General features: G+C 35.5%; 1 protein-coding gene and 1 long non-coding RNA gene across 2 annotated transcripts in view; one reads left to right on the plus strand and one right to left on the minus strand.

Moving 5' to 3' along the window:
* Positions 1-923: 923 nt before the first annotated feature.
* Positions 924-23,564, minus strand: LOC103787074 (uncharacterized). Its single transcript, XR_612849.6, has 3 exons — positions 23,223-23,564; positions 13,383-13,468; positions 924-6,300 (listed from the first exon to the last, which is right to left on the minus strand). It is a non-coding gene; the product is annotated as an uncharacterized LOC103787074 (long non-coding RNA).
* The window catches only part of MANEA (mannosidase endo-alpha), a 38,790-nt gene continuing 30,746 nt past the window's right edge, over positions 16,576-24,619 (plus strand). Inside the window, exon 1 of the mRNA XM_003824376.6 lies at positions 16,576-23,768. The gene's annotated coding sequence lies outside the window, so the exon portion shown is untranslated. The remainder of the gene's footprint in view (positions 23,769-24,619) is intronic.

The following is a 24,619-nucleotide window of genomic DNA, read 5'->3' on the forward strand; positions in this document are numbered from 1 at the left end:
GTAGGCCTGTGAAGAGAGTCTCATTTCTGAAGATATGCCAGAGTTCTTTGAAATATTTCTTAATTGTTCATATGAATATTTATCTGAGGCTGGAAGGGTGCAACTATTATTTTTTATTCCTTTAGAGCTAACAGTGAAATGAATTTTTTTTTTCAAAATTCATGTAGCAGGTAAGAATATAAATGAAATTTCTTAACTTTCCATCCTAAGTTTTGTCTCCAAAACTGCTGATAAAGCAGGTTCCTGCACCCTCCACCCTCACCCTATTCTGTGCACCTAACTCTCCATTTAACTCTCATCATGTTGTCTTCAAAGAATTGAGACTTAATGTAGCATGGCATATGAGACATCTGAAGTCAGCTGCTCTCAAAGAACAAACTGATGACCCTTGTTTACTCCTCCATGACTTTCCTTTTTCCTCTCCCCTTGATTCTTGCCTATGACCCTATAAGCAGCACTTCCCAGAGGTTAATGTACAAGGCTACTTCAAGGATTTGGTAAGGTTTGGGCAAAAAAAAATCAGATTCCTAGGTCTTACCCCACAAATTTTTATTTGGTAATTCTGAAGCAGGGCCTAAACATCTGAATTTTTTTTCCAACTTTTATTTTAAGTTCTGGGGTACATGTGCAGGATGTGCAGGTTTGTTACATAGGCAAACATGTGTCATGGTGGCTTGCCACACAGATCATCCAATCACCTAGGAATTAAGCTCAGCATTCATTAGCTATTCTTCCTGATGGTCTTCCTCCTCCTACCCCCCACCCTCCGACAGGCCCCAGTGTGTGTTCCCCTGACAATGTGTTCATTTGTTCTCATCATTCAGCTCCCACGTATAAGTGAGAACATGTGGTATTTGGTTTTCTGTTCCTGTGATAGTTTGCTGAGGATAAAGGCTTCCAGCTTCATTTATGTCCCTGTAAAGGACATGATCTGGTTCATTTTTAGGGCTACATGGTATTCCATGGTATATATGTACCAGATTTTATTTATCCAGTCTATCATTGATGGGCATTTAGGTTGATTCCATCTCTTTGCTATTGTGAATACTGCTGCAATGAACATACGTCTGCATGCATATTTATAATAGAATAATTTATATTCCGTTGGGTATATACGTAGTAATGGGATTGCTGGGTCAAATGGTATTTCTGCCTCTAGGTCTTTGAGGAATCGCGACACTGTTTTCCATAATGGTTGAACTAGTTTACACTCCCACCAATGGTGTAGAAGTGTTTCTTTCTCTCCACAACCTTGGCAGCATCTGTTGTTTTTTCAACTTTTTAATAACAGTCATTCTAACTGGTGTAAGATAGTATCTCATTGAGGTTTTGATTTGCATTTCTCTAATGACAGGTTATGTTGAACTTTTTTTCATAAGTTTGTCGATCGCATGCATATCTTCTTTCGAGCAGTGTCTGTTCATGTTCTTTGCTCACTCTTCAATGGGATTGTCTGTTGTTTTCTTGTAAATTTGTTTAAGTTCCTTGTAGATGTTGAATGTTAGACCTTTGTTAGATGAATAGATTACAAGAATTTTCTCCCATTCTGTACATTGTCTGTTCACTCTGTTGATAGTTTATTTTGCTCTGCTAGTTTATTTTGCTGTGCAGAATCTCTTTAATTAGATCCCATTTGTCAACTTTTGCTTTTGTTGCAATTCCTTTTTGGATCTTTGTCATGAAAATTTTGCTCATGCCTATGTCCTGAATGGTATTGCCTAGGTTTTCTTCTAGGGTTTTTATAGTTTTGGATTTTACATTTAAGTCATTAATTCATCTTGAGTTGATTTTTGTATGTGGTATAAGGAAGGGTTCGAGTTTCATTTTTTTGCATATTGCTAGCCAGTTCTCCCAGCACCATTTATTAAATAGGGAATCCTTTCCCCATTGCTTGTTTTTGTCAGGTTTGTCAAAGATCAGATGGTTGTAGGTGTTTGGTTTTATTTCTGGGTTCTCTATTCTGTTCCATTGGTCTATGTGTCTATTCTTGTACCAGGACTATGCTGTTTTGGGTAATGTAGCCTTGTAGATAGTTTGAAGTCAGGCAGCATGATGCCTCCAGCTTTCTTCTTTTTGCTTAGGATTGTCTTGGCTATTCTGGCACCTTTCTGGTTCCATATTTTAAAATAGTTTTTTTCTAATTCTGTGAAGAATGTCTATGGTAGTTTAATGGAAGTAGCATCAAATTATAAATTGCTTTGGGCAATATGGCCATTTTCACGATATTGATTCTTCCTATCTACGAGCATGGAATGTTTTTGCATTTGTTTGTGTCATCTCTGATTTCTTTGAGCAGTGGTTTGTAGTTTTCCTTGAAAAGGTCCTTCACTTCCCTTGTTAGCTGTATTCCTAGGTATTTTATTCTTTTTGTGGCAGCTGTGAATGGGAGTTTATTCATGATTTGGTTCTCTGCTTGACTGTTTTTGGTGTATAGAAATGCTAGCAATTTTGGGACATTGATTTTGTATCCTGAGACTTTGCTGAAGTTGCTTATCACCTTAAGAAGCTTTCGGGCTGAGTTATAGGGTTTTTTAGATACAGGATCATGTCATGTGCAAACAAAGTTTGACTTCCTCCTTCCTATTTGAATACCCTTTATTTCTTTCTCTTGCCTCATTGCACTGGCCAGAACTTCCAATACTATGCTGAATAGGAGAGGTGAGAGAGGGCATCCTTGTCTTTTGCCTGTTTTCAAGGGGAATGGTTCCAGCTTTTGCCCATTCAGTATGAGTATCTGAATTTTTTAAAAAACACAACGGCTACTCCTTATGCTTATGATCTACAGAAACCCACTAAAGAAAATCAGCAGCAGTTTTGTTTTTTACATTTGGCCACCTATTGTCTGAAGTTTTCACAGGCATCAACAAATTTTTTTCACTAAAGCATCCACCTATGTATAGGGTCAGCTTCATTAAAAAAAACATTTTTCACAAATCACCACTCGTTAATTCAGTATTGCTTTTGATAACTTATAAGCATTTACAATTAATGTAGATTTGTTTCTGTTTTTGTTTTAAACCACTTTATTGACATATGATTGACATGTAAAACGCTGTACGTATTTAGCATATACAACTTCATAAGTTTAGCAGTAAGTATACATCCATGACGCATCACCATCTTCAAGGTTATAAATATCCATCACCTCCAAAAGTTTCTTCCCACTCCCTTTTTTTTAATCTGTGTGTGTTTGTGTGTTAGAAAGAATTAACATAAGACCTACTATCTTAATAAATTTTAACAATAAAATAGTATTGCTACTTATGGTCACTATGCTGTATAGATATCCAGAACTTATCTTGAATAACTGAAGCAGTTAGAAACTGTTAATGTTCTGAAAGGCATAAGTTCTTTAATTATTTTATTTTATCCAGCTGTCAATATAATGAATACAGACAAAGTGGATTCAACTTTTGAATTTTTATATAATGTTTCTTATTCTACCACTTTGATTACATAGGTAAAAATGTTTCCAAAGAGTGCATAAAATAACTTAATATACTTTAAGTGATTTTGGCAAGATGACTAAATATCCAATAATTTTTTAAAGTAAATTTTAATAGTTCAAATATACAGATGAAATTTGTATTATGTTACTTTTCAATCTGACTACCATATAGTCCTAGATTACCTCCAAGAAGCCCCTTTCCAGTTGAAAATGATGATAGAAATGTGATGTTTTGCATCAGACACCTGACTGAAGTATCTCTACTCATCAGACTTCTGAGACTCAACCTGCAGGTGGTCCTGCATTTAGATGTCTGCTATATTTCTCCATCTTAAATCTCCTTCGAGTAAAACAACTTAAAGGAATATCAGGAAGCAATTTATGGGAGATTATGTCTTTATTTTAATCAGCATAGAGAATTAACTCAATGACTGTAATACATCATCTGGATTCAGCTACATTCTGTGTGTTCTCATTTTAGATGAAAGACTAAAATTTTCTGCAGTTCATTGTGATATGGTTTCCTTTTTAATTGAATTTGAATCTGTATAAATTATTATTTTTCACATTAAGTACTATTCTTCACTCCAGTTCAAGACATACTACCTCACGTTTCTATCTCATAATCATGTACCATCTGAAATTATTTTCTATGCTTCTCAAAATCTTTGTAAATTTGACTACCTTTATGCTTTGCAAAAATAAAATGAAACCTATATTCTTCTACCTATCTGTGTCAGGGCTGAAGCAGTATAGATGTAATTGCTGATTTTTAAGATTAGGAAACTAGTATACTCATACTTACACCCCCCAATTTTTAGCTGTATAATTGACATGTTTGAAACAACATAACTTTTTAAAGTTATTGAACTTTTCTTTCCAAACTGTTTACATTAATTCCTTTGTTTTATTAAAAAAAAACTATTTTTGGAAATTATTTATTTAAATATTTAAATGATCACAGCCATAAATGACCCAGTTCTTATTAGTTCAAGCTGATTTATTTTTCTATTTTAATAGAAATAAAAGCCCATTGTTAAAAGGAAGGCTATCTAAAATTGCAACAAGAAAATAAAAGTTCCTGTAATTCTGGATAAAAATATCTTTGTTTTTCTTTTCACACATTTTTATACCTATATATAAAAAGTTCTGTATAGCTACCTGTAGCATTTCACTATCTTTGCTGTTACATAGTTGGCTTTCCACGTAACAATGAATCATGAGTATCTTTCCATATCACTCTACTGTACATCTTTACATTTCAAATGTGTGTGTTTATACGTATATTTATATCACATTTAAGGTTGAAGCATAAATGAAACTACAGAAATGTATCCTTCAATATATAACCAATTTTTATGAACATTTAGATTGGTTCACATATTTTTGTTATTATTAGCAATACTGTGATAAATATCCTGATTTTTATGTATGGGTTCAATTAGTTCCTGTAGATGTATTCCTGTAGAAAAAAATGCTCAATAAAAAGTATTCACTTTAAATTTTGATATATGATTCTTGAGTATTTGCAAATGGTTGAACTAAAGGTATATGAGTGTTTCTTTTTCTGCATTCTTGATGTTGTCAAGTAAAAAAAATAAGTGTTTTTATTTTACTGTTTTCAACCTAAAAACAATTTTTAAATTCAGGTTTTAATTTGTATTTCACTCAGTATATGGGAAGGTTAACTAGGATCACTACCTAATTTGCAGGACTGAGTGCAAAACGAAAATCCAGGGCTCTTTGTTCAAAAATTGTTAAGGATTTCAAGACTGTGACAGCAGAATATCAAACCAAGTATGGGGCCATTATTAACTATGGTCCTGTGTGACTCCATAGGTTGGACACTCATAAAGCTAACCCTTTAGCTTTTAAAATACATACTAGCCTTCTGACTTTGATTTCTGGCTACTGTTTATGAGTGGATTTCACCATTTTAAAAAATTAAGTGAGTGAAAATGGTTTTCACCCAGTTAAAATGATTTTAGTATATCTTTTAATTGATTTATTATAAAATTACCGTGTAGACCCACATCTGAAATATAGAAACACTTATCGAATTTTATTTATATATTTATGATTTTTTTGATTTTACATATACACATTTAATCTATTTACATTTTTTTCTGGAGGTCAGATCTTAACTGAATTTTCTTTTCTCTAAACTAGTTATCCAATAGGCCTAATGTCTTTTATCTTATAATCTATAAGTTCCCCTGTGATTAGAAATGCCACAGTTTTCACGTGCCCATAGAAATATAATAATCAATTTCTTGCTTTTCTATGCAATTTCATTAATCTAACTTACTGATCTTTCCCCCCAAACCATCCTATTTTAATTATTGTAGCTCTATGATTCTACTCATTCTTCTGATTTTTTCTAGTATTTTCTTACTATTTAATTTTCTAACATGATTTTAAATAGTTTCAGGTTGTGAAATGGAGCTCTTGGGACTTTGATTTAAAAAATAATGACCATGTTGATCCAGGTGGATAAATGGATGTCTTTAAACATTAACTTTTTATACCTAAAATCAAGCCATAAGCCTTCATTTATCTGTGTATTTTTTCAGGTACCTTGGTAGAGTATAGATTTCTTTATATAGATCCTGCACATTCTTATTTTTATACTGTTTTTTAGATTTGATCTCTTCAAGGAAAAAAAATCTGTTAATTTTCTGTATACATTTTGTGACTGGTCACCATGCTGTTTGTTTCTCGAGGTCTACTTTGTACCTTTCCCCACCATGTTCCGTGCCACAGGAAGAAGTCCTCTGTGAACTGAAATAATCGAGTGCCCTTGTATTCTGATTTCCAATTGGGTTCCGTCAATGAAAAACAGCAAGACAAAACTGGAGGGTGAAAGAGAGTGAGGTTAGGGGAAAGTCTTGATTAGTCTAAAGGAAAGGATTTTTTTCTACTATTTTTCAGCCCAGAGAGGGTACCATTTGCAATTTTCAAAGAAAATAACTTATGTGATACAAGAATTTCGTAGAATTCTTCTAAGTCTTCTATTTATTGTGCTTCATTTTATCATTCACGTAGAACGAAGTTGAAGGGGATGGAGGAGTATAACGTTTTATTATCTGCTTAGTTGTTTAGCTGCCTAAGGAGAGTAAGACCTATTATTTCAGACTATCAAGCAACAGGATTGTTATTTTTTAAATTACTTCATCAGATGCTATATTCACCACTTGTTGCAAGAACTTGTAATATAAACTGTTCTTCCATTTTATGGAAAATTTGCCACATTGTTGAAGAGACAAAAATAATAATAATAATAGCACGATGTTGGTATTCTCTTTGTTGCATGAGTGCCTATTTCCTTTGTATGAAGGGGTGGCCCCTCCACACCTGTGGGCGTTTCTCGTCAGGTGGGACGAGAGACTGAGGAAAGAAAGAGACACACAGAAAAAGTATAGAGAAAGAAAAGTGGGCCCAGGGGACTGGCGCTCAGCATACAGAGGACCAGCACCAGCACTGGTCTCTGAGTTCCCTCAGTAGTTATTGATCATTATCTCCACAATCTCGGAGAGGGGGATGTGGCAAGACAATAGGGTAATAGTGGGTAGAGGGTCAGCAGGAAAACATGTAAACAAAGGTCTCTGTGTCATAAACAAGGTTAAGAAAAGGTGATGTGCCTTGATGTGCACGTATACAAACATCTCGGTGCATTAAAGAGCAGTATTGCTGCTAGCAGTCTTACCTCCAGCCCTAAGGCGGTTTTCTCCTATCTCAGTAAATAGAACACCTAATCGGGTTTTACACCGAGACATTCCATTGCCCAGGGAGGAGCAGGAGACAGATGCCTTCCTCTTATCACAACTGCAAAGAGGCTTTTTGTCTTTTACTAATCCTCCTCAGCACAGACACTTTACAGGTCTTTCCCTTCCCAGGAGGCCATATCTCAGGCTAACACATGGGGAGAAACCTTGGACAATACCTGGTTTTCCTAGACAGAGGTCCCTGTGGCCTTCCACAGTGTATTGTGTCCCCGGGTACTTGAGATTAGAGAATGGTGATGACTTTTAACAAGCATACTGCCTTCAAGCACTTTTTTAACAAAGTACATTCTGCATAGCCCTAAATCCATTAAACCTTGAGTGAACACAGCACATGTCTCTGCAAGCACAGGGTTGGGGCTAGGGTTACAGATTAACAGCATCTCAAGGCAGAAGAATTTTTCTTAGTACACAACAAAATGGAGTCTCTTATGTCTACTTCTTTCTACACAGACACAGTAACAGTCTGATCTCTCTTTCTTTTCTCCTTATCTTTACTTCTACCTTTCTACGTGTAGGTCTTTATTTACGGATTTTGGTCTAAGCAATTTTGGTGCACTCTCATATCCAAGTTTTACATGCCCCTTTATCTTATAAAAACCCCTACTGTTAGCCCACCACCAGACCAGAGAAGCATAACAAAGTATCTTTCTATGGGTAGTTTCCTGTCTAGCCACTCATACAGTCTGACGTCCATAGTCGCTTGCTTTGACAGGTGGTGGGGAATGAAGTCTCACTTATAATATGCATCTTCAGCCCAAATCCCATAAAATTAAGGAATATTAAAGAGTGTTTTGTAGAATTTGAACCCAGTATTTTGTTCATCACTTCATCTTATATTTTTGCTGTAAGAGTCCTTGTGAATTTCTTTGACAGTATAATACAGGCACATTTTAAAAATTTTTGTTTCTAAACGAAGATTTTTTTGAGAACAATCTTTAGACAGTTTTGTTCTACTACTGTTATTAGAAAAATCAATTCCTTTTTGTATTTTCATCTTTGTTTCTCCTTCTTGAATGAAGAGGGGTCATTTATGGCCTGGTATTTGTCCAAACAGCACATGGGAGAAAACCTTTTTGATGTCTTCATTGCACCCCTGAAATATATTTCATGTGTACTACACATTACACATTGCACACACACACACACACACACACATATGCGTATGTATGTATATACATACAATATGCCAAGTATATTTGTATATTTTTTGGAACATCTCTCTAATGTTTTAAACTGGAAAGGCAATTAGTGTAAGTTTTAATAATCCAGCATTCTAAAAAGAATTAAAAGGAGGGTATGGCATGAGCAGATTTAGTGGAACAATTTAATCTGTGTATGATTTCCTCTGTCATTTAAGGTTGCTGTACTAGGGGCCAGTTCTCTGTATCTCCTTTTCCATTTGGCCCAGCCTTCAGTCTAGGAATATCATGGTATCCAATCGCCTTTTCAAGGTTAGTGCCCAAGCTTTAGGAAGAATCGGTAGATCAGAGAAAAGTTACCACATGCTGATTTCCTTTTTGAGTAGCTTACTTTCTTGTACATCTCCCAGTGCAGATAATTCCAAAAGCTGCTTATCAGAGAAAGTAAGGGTCTGGCTTGCTCTAGGCTGTGTTTGCCATTGCCTTCATTCCTCCCTACTGAAAATTATGAAGCGCCAGAATTTCCTGTATTTACTTTCTGTAATGTCACACTACTCTTCAGAAGAAGCAATGCATCTTCCTTGATTTGTTTTAAAGTAAATTACTTCAAGTTCAAAGTAGACTGATTAGCCATGGCTCCTACACCATATAGGCTCACTATTTTCATGTTCCTTTAGACATTTTAGCCTTTAATTACCAGGTAATTAAGAGCATTAGGTAGTCAAAGTGTTTAGGTATACCAGTGTTTAATACATTTATTTGTCTGGAAGTCATTGTCAACAGCTTTTTCTTCTCAAACATTAATTCTTATTAATTTTTAACTGCCTGGAGTCCTTTTTTTTTGGCCTAGAATCCTTAATGGAGTTTTTACTCACTTGATTTCAGGTGTACTGTGCTTTCAGCTAAAAATTGATATAGGTATTTCCAAATGTTTCATCGTTACCTGTCTTCTCTTTTCATCTATATTTTCTATATCCAATTTCATCTAGTCTTATGGCTTCAACTCTCTCTACTTTGTGGATGGCTCTCAGATCTCACTCTCTACTTTTGTACTTCCCATAAGCTCTGCTTTACCCATGCAGATGATTTCCTGCTCCTGCTTGAATATTCTGGTAATGCCTTTAGTCAAAGCAACATGCCCAATACTGAGATCATCATCTTCTACCTTCCCAAATGTCTCTACCTGTTCATTCAGATGTTCATTTGTTTATTTATTCATTGTTGTATTTATCAAATACCTCCTTTGTATCAGCTCCTTTTGCTGGGGGTAATCAGTGAAAGAGGTAGATAAGTTGATTCTCCCGCAGAAGTTTGCACAAAATTAAGAGACACACATGCATATAAGTAAGCAGACAAATACCATGCAACATGATAAGGCCAAGATATAATGAGTTTGGGATAGGATGAAGAACAAAATGGGGAACCTAGTCTTAACTTGGGTGTCAGAAAAATTTCTTAAAAGGAATAATGTCTAAGTTGAGCACTAAGGCTTGAATGGTAATTAGCCATGTAAAGGGGAGAAGGAGAGAACAGCAGTGTGGGTGTAAGAACAAACATGGAACACAAATAAGTCTAGAAACAGAAAATTGTTCATGACAGCTAAAGTGAAGGGAGTATGGAGTAGTGAGTTTTGAGAGTGAAAGGGTAATCACCAGCCAAATCCATAAGGGTTCTATATGTTGTGTTATAGAATTTGGACTTTATCCTGAGAGACAGAGAAAGTACTGGAAGTTTATAAGGACAGGAATCACATGATCAATTTGATTTTTAGAAAGATCATTCTGACTGCAGTGTGGAGGTCGTATTGAAAGGCCAAAGGCAGGTGAAAGATCAATCAGAATGAGAGATCTTACATGAAAGATAATAAAATATTTCATCGGAGTGGTGATATTAGAAATAGAGAAAAGTTAAAGTTAATAGGGAAAGAAATAGAGAAAAGTTAAAGTAAAATTATTTTGAAAGATTTATATTTTCTCTGAGGGGCAAAAAGAGGCCAAAAATTATGGCTTGATCTATAAGATCTATAATTATGGCTTGATCTATAAGATGTATAAGGATACTTTCCACTGAGATATGGACAAGAAGAGCACAAAGTGGTTATTGAAGGCATGAAAATGAAAAGAGACTTCCAACAGTGAGTATGTATCATATGAGAGAGCGCCTAGACAGAAGAGAGTCTATTTAATATCTAGACCAAGAAAGAGAAGTCTACAGGGGAATTGTGGAGTTTAAGAAAAGTAAGAGAAATAATATTAGGACTCAATGTAATATGTTTAGAACATGTGAGTGTGCACAGAGGATTGAGTGCAGTAAGCACTTTACATGGATGCCTAATGTCAAATTGGAGAATGTGAGGTCAAGGAAACTAGAGGGAGAAAATGTTCAAGATGGATGGAGCTGAGTATAGAGCTGAATATAGCCAAGATATCAAGTATGGTATAGACTGAAAATATATTTAGTGCAAGGAAATCACTGGAGACTTTGTGAAAAGCCATTCCTGAGGAGTGCTGGGGGCAGTAACAATTGTACAGCAGGTTTGAGAAGTCAGAGAAGGTGAGAAAATGTTTCCCATGCCTTGCCAGCAACTCCATTAGCCTATGTATCTAGAAGGAACAATATAGAGTCACCTTTGATTCTTTTCTCTCATTTGTCTTCTGCTGCTCATTCTAATTGCACAATAACTCTTGGTTCTCTCTGGCTTCTCCTTGCCATTACCTCCAAAAGAGCCACTCTTGTTCAATCCTGCTTTGATATTGTCACACTACTACTCCATTCTTGTTTATAGAAAATATTCCATAATTAGTTATTATTTAATACCCAGTATAAATAGTACTTGTGTGAGTAACCGCCCCCTCCAAATAACTTTTCTCTGAACTCTTACAACACTTCATTGGAACCCTTTTAAATAACACTCATGACTTTTTGCTTTGAGTGAAGCCATCTACATGCATGTCTTATCCCCGTTCATAGACTGTTAACTTCATGAGGGAAGAAGTCTTATTTATTTTTATATTGTACATAATTCCTAAAACAGATAATCTAAGTACATAGTTTGGTTCTGCATAATTTTGGCCTATTGGACCTTGAGCAAGTCTTATCTAGGTCCTCTAAATATTTTTCCTTCCAAAATGTGATAATTTTCTATGCTGCCTACTTAATATTAAAGATTGTTTTCAGAATTTATAAGAGTAATGTAATTGAAAATGTTTTGAGAGTGATAAAATATAAAAGAAACTATTTTTATATTTTTACTATGATTGCAGGAGTTAGTAGTAGTACTGTTATGATTATTATGTACTGAGAATTGCCACTCTATTTAGACATGCAGCAATTCAGCCAATCAATACTTTAAAGGTTAATTTCTTCAATTTAGAGCATAACACCTACAGTGAAGTCTGCCATTTATTTTGATGAATAATTCATGGAACACATATTTTACTTAGAGATTGTTTCTTTCCCTAGGTGTTTATACTAGGAAATATAGCAACTGAATTTGATCAAGTGCTTGAGCCTAATTGATCAATTAATTTTTTTTTTTACCTTTTAAAGTGCAATATTAATGTGTACTTGTTGTACAAATACAAACCATTCTTAAAAGTATATATAAAAACTGAAACCCACTTTCCATAAAAAACACTGTTAAAGTGTTTGGTATGTTTATTTCTAAAAATTTAGACACATACACATTTGTTTTTTGTTGTTGATGTTCTCTCTCTCTCTTTCCTCATTCCTGTATGTATACATATTTGTATATGTCTATATATTTATATAATATAATTTATATTAAATGTACTTACAGATACTGGGGTAGGTGGAATAATGGGCCCCCAAATATGTACACACCCTATTGCCCAAAACCCGTGACTATGTTACTTTACATGACAAGGGAGCTTTGCACATGTGATTCAGGTTAAAGATTCTGAGATGGGTTGGTTATCCTGGATTATTCAGTTGGACACAATATAATCTGATATCCTTAAATGTGAAAGAGGAAAGCAGATGAGTGGGTCGGATAAATGTGATATGAGAAGAACTGGATCTGACATTGCTGGCTTTGACAATGGAGGCAGAGAGCCATGAGCCAGATAACATGGAGGCCCCTAGGAACTGGAAACTGCCTTCAGTATATAGCCAGCAAGAAAACATATACCTCAGTTATACAACTGAAATCTGCCAAAAAAAAAAAAATTGAACAAGCAAGGAAACAATCTCCCCAAGAACCTCCAGTAAGCAAGGCAACCCTGATGACACCTTGATTTTAGCATAGAGAGACCCATGTCTGACTTCTGACCTACAGAACTGTGAGATAATAAATTTGCATTGCTTAAGCCACTTAACTTGTGGTAATTTATTATGTCAACCATATAAAATTGATACAGATATATCTTTACATAGCTACCTACATAATTTTGCAAATTCATTCTTCTTAAAAACTATATATGGACATCTTTTCATGTCATTTACAAAGAGAGCTCACTGTATGCAGTTTTTTCTCATTATGGGTATAATTTTGTAGGAAAAATAGCTAAATAGAATAGCTCACTCAAAGAGTAGTGCAGCCAAATTTCCCTTCAAGAAGGTTCTACCAATTAATATTCCCACCAATGAAATGTGAGAGTATACATATTCCACATCCTGGCTACAACTGGATATTATCAGTCATCTTAATGCCATGGCCTTTGTCCTTTCAGGACTCAAAACTACTTTTATAGATATTGAGTACCTTTATTTCTTCTTTTTATGACTCTCCCATGTATTCTAATGAGACATTAGAGATCTACACAGGATTTTATAAGACTGTCCTCTTGCCCTAGTAGATTTTCTTACTAAGATGAATTGGCAATATACAAGTTATTAATTAAGAAAATATTTAAGGACAATTTTTAATAAAAAGGTCCATACTCCTAGGTCTCAAAGATTTGTGCTTAAACTCAACTGACTAGGCAGCTAACTCTACACGTTCAACTGGACACTTCCTGTACCACGGTAGATAAAGTTACCTACACTTACCTCATGTGCAAATTCACTCCTCAGTCTGTTGCTACCATGATCACCTCTTCCACTCCATGTTCTGAGACTACTAGTTTCTAAGCGACCTAAATGAAAACAGAAAGGTGTCTTGGGATAATTTATGAACACCTAATAGCTAATATGCACTGAGATAAGCTAAGTCTCCAATCAAGTCTTAGAAAAGTCTTTCATGGAGAATATACTTAAAATTATTCTTGCTTATCAAGTGTTCCCAAATTCCTCCTAGATCTTCCTTTAGTTTTTAAATTACAAAATATTTTTAATTTGCTAAAACTATAAAATGCATATACCCACCACTCAGGTAAAATTTAGCCCTATTTGCCTGAGATACAAAGTTATTTTGTTTGTTTCCCTGAATATTTTTTAGGTACCTCTTGTAAAACTTTGTATGCCTAATGGGTTCTTGATATTATCATTCACACTATTGCCTCTGCAGTTGATGCTATTATTATGACTATTTTGGTTAGTGTGAGTACATGTTTGATTAATGACCCATTCTTTAATTTATATATTTTTATTGGTCTGTTCAGGTTCCCTTTGGTTTTTTTTGTTTTTTTTTTTTGAGACGGAGTCTTGCACTATCACCCAGGCTGGAGTGCAGTGGTGCCATCTTGGCTCACTGCAACCTCCACCTCCCCAGTTCAAGTGATTCTCCTGCCTCAGCATCCCAAGTAGCTGGGATTAACAGGTGCCCGCCACCATGCCCAGCTAATTTTTTCTATTTTTAGTAGAGATGGGGTTTCACCATCTTGGCCAGGCTGGTCTCTAACTCCTGACCTCGTGATTCACCCGCCTAGGCCTCCCAAAGTGCTGGGACGTGTGAGCCACTGTGCATGGCCAGTTTTCCTATTCTTGAGTGTGCTTTCATCATTTATACATTTTTTAAAAATTAACATCTAAGTTTTCAAATGTTCTGGCATTTATTCTTAGCATTCTCTGATGACTTTTTAAAAGCTTACAGTACTTCTGTTACTCCTTTTCCATTCCTGCTATTATTTGTTCCTTTTCTCTTTTTGCCCTCCCCCTCATTTCTGTTGGAGGCCTATTTATTTTTAATTGTTTTTTTTTTAAAGACTCTGGTATCTTTATTTTCTATTTTATTACTTTCTCCTGTTATCACTATTTCTCCCTTTTTTTGACTTTTTGAGTTTACATTAATGCTCATATTTTAACATGAAGTCCTTTTAAAATAATTTTATTCTAAATATAATCTCTACTTTTAGTTTTTTAATCCATGAATCATTGGTCTGTGTCATTTCATTCCTATACCTGATGAATGGCTACTGTTTTGTTATTGTTTTTTAATTTCATTAAATATTTGTCAAAGAATACAGTTTATATGTTGTTATTTGGTATTTCCTGAAACAATCTTTAGTGGCCTAGAATGTGCTAAAGTTTTGTACATACTAATGTTTTCTTAAAATAAAGTGAATTATTTTTCCAGGTACAAGATGATATGTATGTACAATAAATAAATTCCCTTAAGTGCTTCATTGAAATAATCTATATTCTAATAGTTTTATACTTTACCTATTATTTCTGGTAGAAGCATGTTACCAATCTCAATATGATTATTAACTTTGCAAGTTCTCTTGGTAATTCGGTCCAGTTTTTAAAAAATTCTTATGATGCAAGAATAAGTTGTCTCATTTCCTTGGCTGAATGTTACAGCTTCAGAAGTTAGGAAAGAGTCTTTCATCCACATCTAATCTTCTCCACCAAGTCACTGGCTTCAAATTTTCTACTTGTTCTTGACACTTAGAATTTTTTTCTCTCTCATTTTTTCTCTCTCTCCCTCTCAGGCTACATATTAAAACCAAATATTTTAAAATTACACCTGATTTAGCATTTCTTTCTGTGGGAGAGAGGTTGTGTAGCCACATTAGTTAGTTCACCCAGAATTGTGTTCACCAGAAATTTTCCCCGTAAAATTTACAGTGGGGTTGATATGAAGAATCAGTGCCTTTTCTTTCCTCCTGACTGGGCATACCAGGTTGCACTGACAATATTTTCTAAAATAGATTGTATTCTGTACCAGCAACTCGTTTCTTTATTCTATTCTGGCTGTCACACTTAAAGATATTATCAAGATGTTTTGCAAAGTTGCAGAGAATTTTTAAAGGGGTCAAAATGTTTTGAAAGAAAGTTAGAAACATATTCATTTATTTATTTTTGTTGTAGAAGAGGTATTATGGTATTTTGTAAAGCTCAATAAAGAGAGCTAGGAAACCTGTATGGAAGAAATAAGGAAATTCATTTAGAATTATTTTGATAAAAACTTTGCAGCAATTTGTCCTGACTTTGTGAGAATCAGTCACCTATTCTTGGCTGTTCAATGTATGGCTACCACCTGTTTGGAATGTTGTAGAAGAGATTGTTCTACTAAGTAAAATAAACAGTGTCCAGCTCAAACTTAATGTCTCTTAATAGTCTAAAATTCTATGAGTTGCCAAAATCCAACAATGTTCCAGCAGACGTAAGACTGTGGAAATTAGACAGGAAGTTAATAAGTAGCCTAAGCCAGGTACCGCCGGGCAGTAAGTGTTTTGGAGCTACATATTAGAATATAGAGAATACCACTGAGCTGCCCACAGTAGGAGCTTGAGGGAAAATAAATCTCAGGTCTAGATGCAAAAATGCCACAGGAACAACAAGGAAGATGAGTTATCCGGGGAGCTTGAACATATGCAGAAGGAAATCACAATTGAAGGGGAAAAAATTAAGAGAAGCCAAAATATTTTGTTCCTTGGTAAATAAACCCAGAATAAAATTTCCTTATCTTGCGTTTTAATGAAATAATATCATTGATATTCACTTGAAAAATATTTTATACTCAGTATTTTCACATTCTTTTGATCTTTATTCCAATACTTTTCATGATCAAGTTATACAAATTGTAAAAAAAGTCAATGTTGTGGAATAAAGATACACTGTATCTCATAACAAATTCCATACCCACAAAAGCAGTGCAAATGTATGTATGAAATTTGTATTATGTATTTTTAGCACGTATTTTTGGGAGCACATTATCTTTTTCTATGAATCATAAAATACTACAGATAGCACATATATAGAATACATATAAAATTATATATAAATACATATAGATTATATGAATACATATATTTCTATAAAAATAATTTATATTATATACATATTTATATATATAAATATTTGCTGTAAAATTATAAATGGTAACTTGATAAGCTTTGCTTTTATTGTTGCATACTTTTATTTTAACAGATGAGTAGACATCACACTCAGGGAATTTATTTTGAAAGAAGAACAACAAAATGTTACCACCAAATTATCATACATATGTATAAACACACACACACACACACTCCCACACACATACTCTTACACTGTGTTTCCTTCATTCCTTATTCAGTCAATAAAGCATGAATTTCTGGCCACTAGATACATTCAATTAAATATTTCTGAAGTCTTGCTATGTGGAAAGCATTGTGATAGATGCTGTAAATAGATGAATGCAGAAAAGACTGCCTTGCAGGGGCACAAACTCTTTTGAGATATAGACATATACAAAAATAATTAAAGTAACCCAAACAGTGGTAAGCAGATAATCAATATAAACCACACACTGTATATCTCTGTGTTTCTTGGTAGATGGCAAACTCCTAGAAGGTAGAGATTTGTGATGAATATATGTATTCTGAAAGTAGGCACCCCTCAACATTGTGAATAAATGCGTAATCAAATAAAGCCAATTATTATGAAGCTAACATATCTGCCCATCTCAACAAACCAAAACAAAAACAACCAGAATAAAAATTGGTAAATAACAACTCAGTTTATATTAATGCAATTAGCTTTTACTTTGCAGATACATTTAAAGAATGATGTTTCTCTCACATTCAAAGAACCAATCTGGGCATCTTATAATTAATGTAATATTTATTGAATCCCTACTATTCATTGATTTATTTATTCAACACATATTTGTTGAAAACTGTATTAGTTTCCTGTGGCTGCTAGAACAAATTACCAGAAACTTGGTAGCTTAAAAAGCATACATTTATTCTCCTGCAGTTCAGGAGGTCAGAAGTCTGAAGTCAGTTTCACTGGGCTGAAATTGAGGTATTATCATGGTCACTCTCCCTTCTGAAGGTTTTTCTTGCCTTTTCTGGCTTTTAGAGCTTGAATGAAATGCTTGCATTCCTTTACTTTTGGTCCCTAGTCTGATCTTCAAAGCCAGCAGCCTAGCATTTTGTTTCAGTAGTCCCATTGCCACCTTCTTTGTCAAATCTCCCTTTGCCTCCCTGTTATAAAGACGTGTGACTATATTTAGGGTCCATCAAGACAACTCTCATCTCAAGATCCTTCCTCACACCTGCAAAGTCCCTTTTGCCATTTGAATTATTATTCACTGGTTCAGAGGATTAGGACCTCTGTATCTTTGGGAATTATTATCATCCTACTACAAGCACCTACTATGTGTTGGGAGTTGGAGCCCCAGCTCTGAATTAGACTATTTCTGGAACTGCCTTCATGGAACCTGGCATTACAGGGTGTATAAAAGATGTACACAACACAGACCTGCTATTTAATTGGGTTCTCTAACAGAAAAATGTTTATCAGTGAGTAAGTGCATGTTTTTTTCTTTTTCTCTTTTAACAAGAGAAATTGCCAGCTACTTCTTAGAATAAGCAGGCACAGAAAATCACCTTGTAGCTGATACTGTTGAGAAGAATTACTGTGGTCTCTCTTATATAAATAGAAGACAAGTGAGCTCATCATTTTGAGAAATAACAAGGCATTTTTTTTTTCTTTTACTGACTTTTGCAAACTGCTTCTTTTTGCATGGCAGGAGAAGGTGGTACTATGGCAGGAGAAAGATTAGGTTGGTTTGGTTAAAGAATCCATAGCATCCTATGAAGGAAGAAACTCAAACCTAATACCTTAGGAAATTCTCTGTGAAACCTGGAGTTTGAGTGATGCAACATTTGGGGAGTGGCTGACTGCAGTATGACACTAATGCTCAATCATAAAACATAGGACTTCCTTCCTTCAACACACTGAGAGGCCCTATATCAACTGGTGGAGTCATTTCCGAACTCAGGAAGTGCTACATCTCCCTGCTGGCTCTGGTTTCCACTAAAGACATGCATCTGCCTTAGCTGCCACCATGCCTGTTTGCAGAATAGGGTTTCCTTCAGGATAGGGTTTCCTTAAGGAGAAATGTTCCATATCTAGTCAATCAATGCATTAGCATTTAACAGCACCATTCAACCAGAGGTGAACTTTCTGCCTTCTTTATTTGGGAAGGTAGAACACTCTCCCATCTCTGTCACTCAAAGGGCCATGACCTGGGCAAGTACTTGGATCAGAGAATGAGAAAAACTTTCACCAAAGGGGCTTGGCCTGTTTAGTTAGAAGTTACCTACACTGAGTTTAATTCTGGGTTATGTACATCAATTCTTAGAAGAGCCTTATCTAATGCATCAAGAAGTCACCCTAAAACCTGTGACCACTACGAGGCCAGTGAATTTTAATCATGACCTACCAAGGCACGTTTTCTCCCTGGTCTGATAATAGTTCGTGAATTTATGTGGGATAGAGTTAGAATGGATTCCTTGCTGTCAGGATGCTGGTACGTACAGTGAAAGGATCAGAGCATTAGGGGAAACAATGAATTTGGCTCTCTGAATTATCTGCTGCTATAAATTGGTGGAAACTTTAGTGTTTTACTCATGGCACTTATTGGAGTTACATTCTTTGCATCCCAAACTGTGTCAAGGAATACCTTAGTTACACCTTCATAGATACAAGATATGATAAAAAGAACAGAACAATTTAGTTAAGAAATTATTGCTGTTTCATATTACTCCCTATAAATGTATAGGGATTAAAAGAGAATAAAACAGTAAGTATAAAATAGTAAGGGAGAAAGTAGACTTTATATGGACAGTGAAGCATACTGTGATGGATAATTGGACTATTGTTTGGGGATTTAGTTTATTTTATTTTGTTACTACTTAGAATCTAAAAATCCTTCAGGTTTTGTAAGAATAATGTGTTCTGTGTTTTGTGCCCAATTTCCCATTAAAGCCAAAAGTTCTGGGCTCTACTTCAAGGAGGCTAAGGAGGAAAAGACATACAGCCTAGAGTAAGCTAATCAAATGATCTCAATCCGAAATTTGAATCTTGAAGCAACGAGGTAGACAACACAGAGTTGAGAAGTCACTCATAGTGGTGTCAGCAGCTTTGAGTTCAGTGCAGCCCTGAAAGCAGCAGTGCCCTAATCTGTACTGTTATATGAGGCTGTGTTCCCAGTTTCCTAGCCCCTCTTGTTTCCTATCCATTGCCATTACCTAATGTACTAGCCTTCATCTTCATGCTAAATTCTGTAACTTTTTACATAGTCTATTTGTTTTTAGGTTTGCCAGATTCAATTTCTACTGCTTACAAAATATATCTCTGATTAATGTAAGTGGAGAGGATATGGACAGAAATTGATTTCTCATCTTCAGTGACAGGAGTAATGAGCAAAGGTATAAATGGCATATGGCTAGGAAATACTAATGAAACTTCTAGGACAGGGGAAAAATAGACATGAAATAATCAGGAGACAAACAATAGGGCCCATTGAAATAGAGGCAAGAAAAAGATGGTTGAAGGTGTAACTGCTTAGGTCTGGGAAATACAAAGAAGACTCTTCAATGCTGATGCCAAAAGATAAGATAAATGGCTGCTGCTTTTCTAGTAGCAAGATAGGATTAACCTGAAGGATCTTGTGGGGTGGGGACTATGATTTTAATAAATGCTAATTAGGATAAACCAAAGGCTACTATTAGTTTATTGTGTTAGAATCTTTCCATACAAGAATTTGACAAAAAAGAAAAAAAAATGGGGGATTTTTTTTTTTTCTCCATTCTTCCTTCTTTGGATCATTTTTGTCTTTGGACTCTCAGTGACTGATTACCCCTGATGCAACACATTTAAAATGTCTATTTACTACACAAATGAATTTATATGCAGCTCTTTTTCTTTCCAAGAAACCATCTATTAGATGAATGGCATATTCTTCTGGTGCTGTATTTTTAATTAAAAAATACATAAATATGGGCTCATATTAAAAAAGAAAACAGCACTACAGAGAGTAAAAAAGAAAATTCTCCTTCATTCCCCTTCTGTTACATCCCTATAGGTAACAACGCATATATCCTTTCAGATATTTTTATATATCATACATGCACATATATATTTAAAATTTATATTAATATAATGTGAATTTCTCTTGTAAGTATTAACATGCTAATCACTTGCTCATTTATCTTGGAGACCTTTCCCATCAGTGCTTATTAATTTACTAAATTCTACATTGTTTACATTCAGGAAATTATTGAACTAATTAAATCTATATGTATATATGAGAGATAAAAAAATTGGATGTGGCAGTTATTATGGCCATCCCATATTTGAAAATAAAATCAAGATTCAGAATGTAAAAACATTCTATATGTGATAATTACAACAAAACATTGCTGACTTTCCAGTGGTCAAGTAAAAAAAAAAAAGTCTACATAAAAACACTGTGAAAAAAAGTGATGTGAAAGAAAAAAAGAATATTAACAACATTATTTCTATCATTGCCATCTCAACATTCCCTGACAATAGCAGGGGATAGGTAGAGCAGTCAGAGTTACAAGATGGGGCACTAGCAGCAATTCTAATCCAGTTTATAAACACCATTGTGCAATGAATAGAGTGTGATGCAATGAGAATCTGCTTGCCTAATTTATTTACACTGGCAGTCATAAAGTACCCAGTTTTTAAAGCAAGTGAGCATGCATTAACATATTTATAAAATAAAATCCTCTCCCTCTCATTTGACATCAGAAAATGTATTAATCATTCCCATAAATATATTAGAATAGGAAACAATGATTATCTCAATAGATGCAGAAAAAGCATTTAATCAATTAAACTGTCACTCATGGTTTAAAAAAAGCAAACAACAATACATTATGAACTGGAAACAGAACACTTAATAATCTTGATAAAGTATTTACCAAAAACCCACAGCAAACATTGTTATCATTATAAAATGTTAGCAGTATTGCAGTAAAGTGAGGAATGGGACAAGAATGCCATTATTACTTCCATTAAACATTGCACTGGATGCTCTGTTAATAAATAAAAGAAAAAACTGAATAATAAGTGGTTTGAAAGAGAGAAAGAAGGAAACCATTATTCTTATTTACAAATGATATGATTACCTATATAGGCCATCCAAAGATGTAACAGGAAAATAAAGCAAGCAATCAAAAAAATTCAGCAAAGCTTCTGGAGATAGTACCAATATATTGAAATTGATGCTTTTTTAATACAATGTTACTAAACAATTAGAAAATAGGGTTTAAAGAGAGAGATCTCTAATTTTAGTAATAAAACTAGGAGGCAATATAATGAAAGATATTCAATAAATTACAAGGCATAGTAGCACATAAAGTACCTGAATAAAATAAATATACCATGTTCATAGATAAGAAGACATTTCACTAAATCTCTAAATGCAATTCTCAAGTTGAATAAAATGCCCAATTGAAATCCAATTTTTTAAATGGATCTTGGCTGGCTCATCCTAAAATTTCAATGAAAGAGTAAAGAGCCAAGTATAATTAAGGCAATTTTAGACAAGAATCATTAGGAGGAGGGGTTTGCAAAATGTTTTAATACATAGAGTTGAGTGCATGGGTGTTTATTATATTATTATTTGTCCTTTCTGTGTTTAAAGTTGCTACAATTAAACTTTTAAACTTGTAGAAGAAAGAATAGTTTCTGATGTTATGTTGGGAAGAATCTTGTAAGCAAGAAAGCAAAAAGCACAAAATTAAAATGTAAAATATTATTAAATTCAAAAAGCTGTATACTGAAGCATAAAGCTTTTGGCAATCAAGAAACATCATAAAAACTGGAAAGACAGTCCATAAACTAAGAGAAGACATTTGCAACACATGTAACTTACAAGAGAGAATTAAACTAGAAAAAATAAATATTATCTACAAAATAATTTTCAAAAGCACGCAATTTAATAAAAAATTAGATAAAATTAAGAACAGGCTTTAGCAAAAGGGAAAATGCAAATTAAAAGAGCAATCAGATGCTCTTGTCAGCAAAAACTTAAAAAGTCTAACAATAGCATAAGGGTAACGATGTGCCAGTCTAGTTTATGGGAAATGGACTTGTATACAGACGAATCTCAAAACCTAAATTAGTGAAAAAAGGGGAAAAATGAAGAATGATTCACATATAAAATATAAAACTAGGAAAATAGTATTTTTAGGGAATCGTACATATGTAACTATTTTCAGAAATACAACGGAATGAGTAATATAAAATTCAGCATAATGGTGAACGGAAGGAAGGAGATGTTTTTAGAGAGTCCTTTCTAGAAGACTCCAAAAATACTGGCATTTTTTTTTTTTTCTTAAGCTCTGTAGTGGGTACCTGGGCATTTTTCATTCTTCTTTAAGATATGCACATGAGATATACTCATATGTATATTTCCCAATTAAAATTGGTGTACAAAATCTTTTTAAGGAGAGCCCTTATGAAACTGTTCACATCAGCAAGTTCTAGCTTGAATAAGGACTTCCTGTTACTATGTAACCAAAGATAGCATTTTCTTGTTTTCTGAAGCTCATGTAAGATGGAAACCTTCAGTTGTAATCCTATTTCAAAAGTTCTTGCTCTTCACATCTGACTTATCCTCAATTATTTCTAGTACTTCAGTACAGATGTGATTTTATAGAATACATTCGCAAATTATAAAAGCCATCTGCATCTGCCTACCTTGGGCTTCCAAGTAAAGTTCTATTTTTACAAAAATCAAAACAGTTCCTCAACTTAAAAAGTTTGAAAACCAGTGTACTTGTAAAGCACTTGATGCAAGCAACTTCTGAACGTTTCACATAAAAACAAACAAAAATGTGTCCTCCGTAATACAGTTAGAGCCTCCCAACAGAGCCTCAGAAGACCGTTTCTAAAGGCAGTGAGTTCTACTTGCAGAAATAGGGCGGGAGTGCAGTCTGACTCCAATCCACACGTCTTTCCCCTCTGACAGAACGCCCCAAAACGCAGTCCTCTCTTTCTTTCGCGCCGCTCCCGCCCTAGTCCTCTTAGACCCGCGACCGGAGGCTCCGGAAGACCCCGAGCCCCGCCCGCTCCGTGACCCCGCCCCCGCCCGTCCCGCCCCTGAAAGCTCCCGGAACGCTGTGCGCGCGCCTTCGGGGAGGAGGGGCTGTCTGGGCTCGGGGCGCGGCGGCAGTCGGCTCTATGTTCGCGGTCTTAACCTCTCCTCTGGCCGAGTCCTTGCAAGAAGTGAATTACCCGACCCTGGTGAGTAGCTGCAGGAGTCAGACCTCTTGGAGGCGGCGGCGCCAGCAGCGGCGGCAGGCACGAGGTCCACCGCGGGCGCCTGCGCGCTCGCCCGCCAGCCAATCTGGTGGCCGCTTTGCTCCGGGCGCCCTTTGACCCGGCGCCCCTCTGGCAGGCGCTGGTGGCGCCCAGCGGCGAGCCTGTAGCCCCCTCGATTAACCTACGCTGTCACTCTTAGGCCTGTTATAGTCTGCGTTAGTTTTACTGCCTTTTACACTGCTTTATCCCCACCTCACTGGCCTCGTCGCCGCCTCCTCTTTGAAACGGTACCTCCTGTCGCCTCGGATTTTCCTTGTCTCCCCGACAAGTTGGAAATTTCGGGTCGGATGGAAGCCTTTTTCAGCACCTTCTCCTTGTGCCCCTAGACTGCCTCTGGGCCTTGAGCCGACCGGGAGAGTAGAAGGATCGAGGCCTGCTGGGCTCTGGGTGCAAAGGAAAGGTAGCTGTCGCCCGTCTCAGCGCCTCTGGGCATCGGGAGGAGACCGCCCGATGGCGAGGCCGCTAGAGATGGTTTTTCAGTTCACCTGTTAACGTGTTTGGCACTGTCATCTTAGACTCTTAGCCTTTGCTAAGTCTGGGGATGCAACAGTGCTGGATTAGTGTTTTTGTTGTTCCTTTTTTCCAAAGAAGCAACTTGAAGTACAGGCAGTTATAACTGTTTGGTTTTGTTGTTGCAAGACCTTACGGATAAGTGTTAGGAGAAAATGTGGAAGTGCTATAAAACAACAACAAGGGGGGGATAATGTTGATTATGAACTTGAAAATAAGAAAAATGGGACTGGAATAGGCTGTTCACGTTAAAGTATTGAGGC

This window comes from Pan paniscus, chromosome 5, assembly GCF_029289425.2.
Source record: "Pan paniscus chromosome 5, NHGRI_mPanPan1-v2.0_pri, whole genome shotgun sequence".
Taxonomy (NCBI): domain Eukaryota; kingdom Metazoa; phylum Chordata; class Mammalia; order Primates; family Hominidae; genus Pan; species Pan paniscus.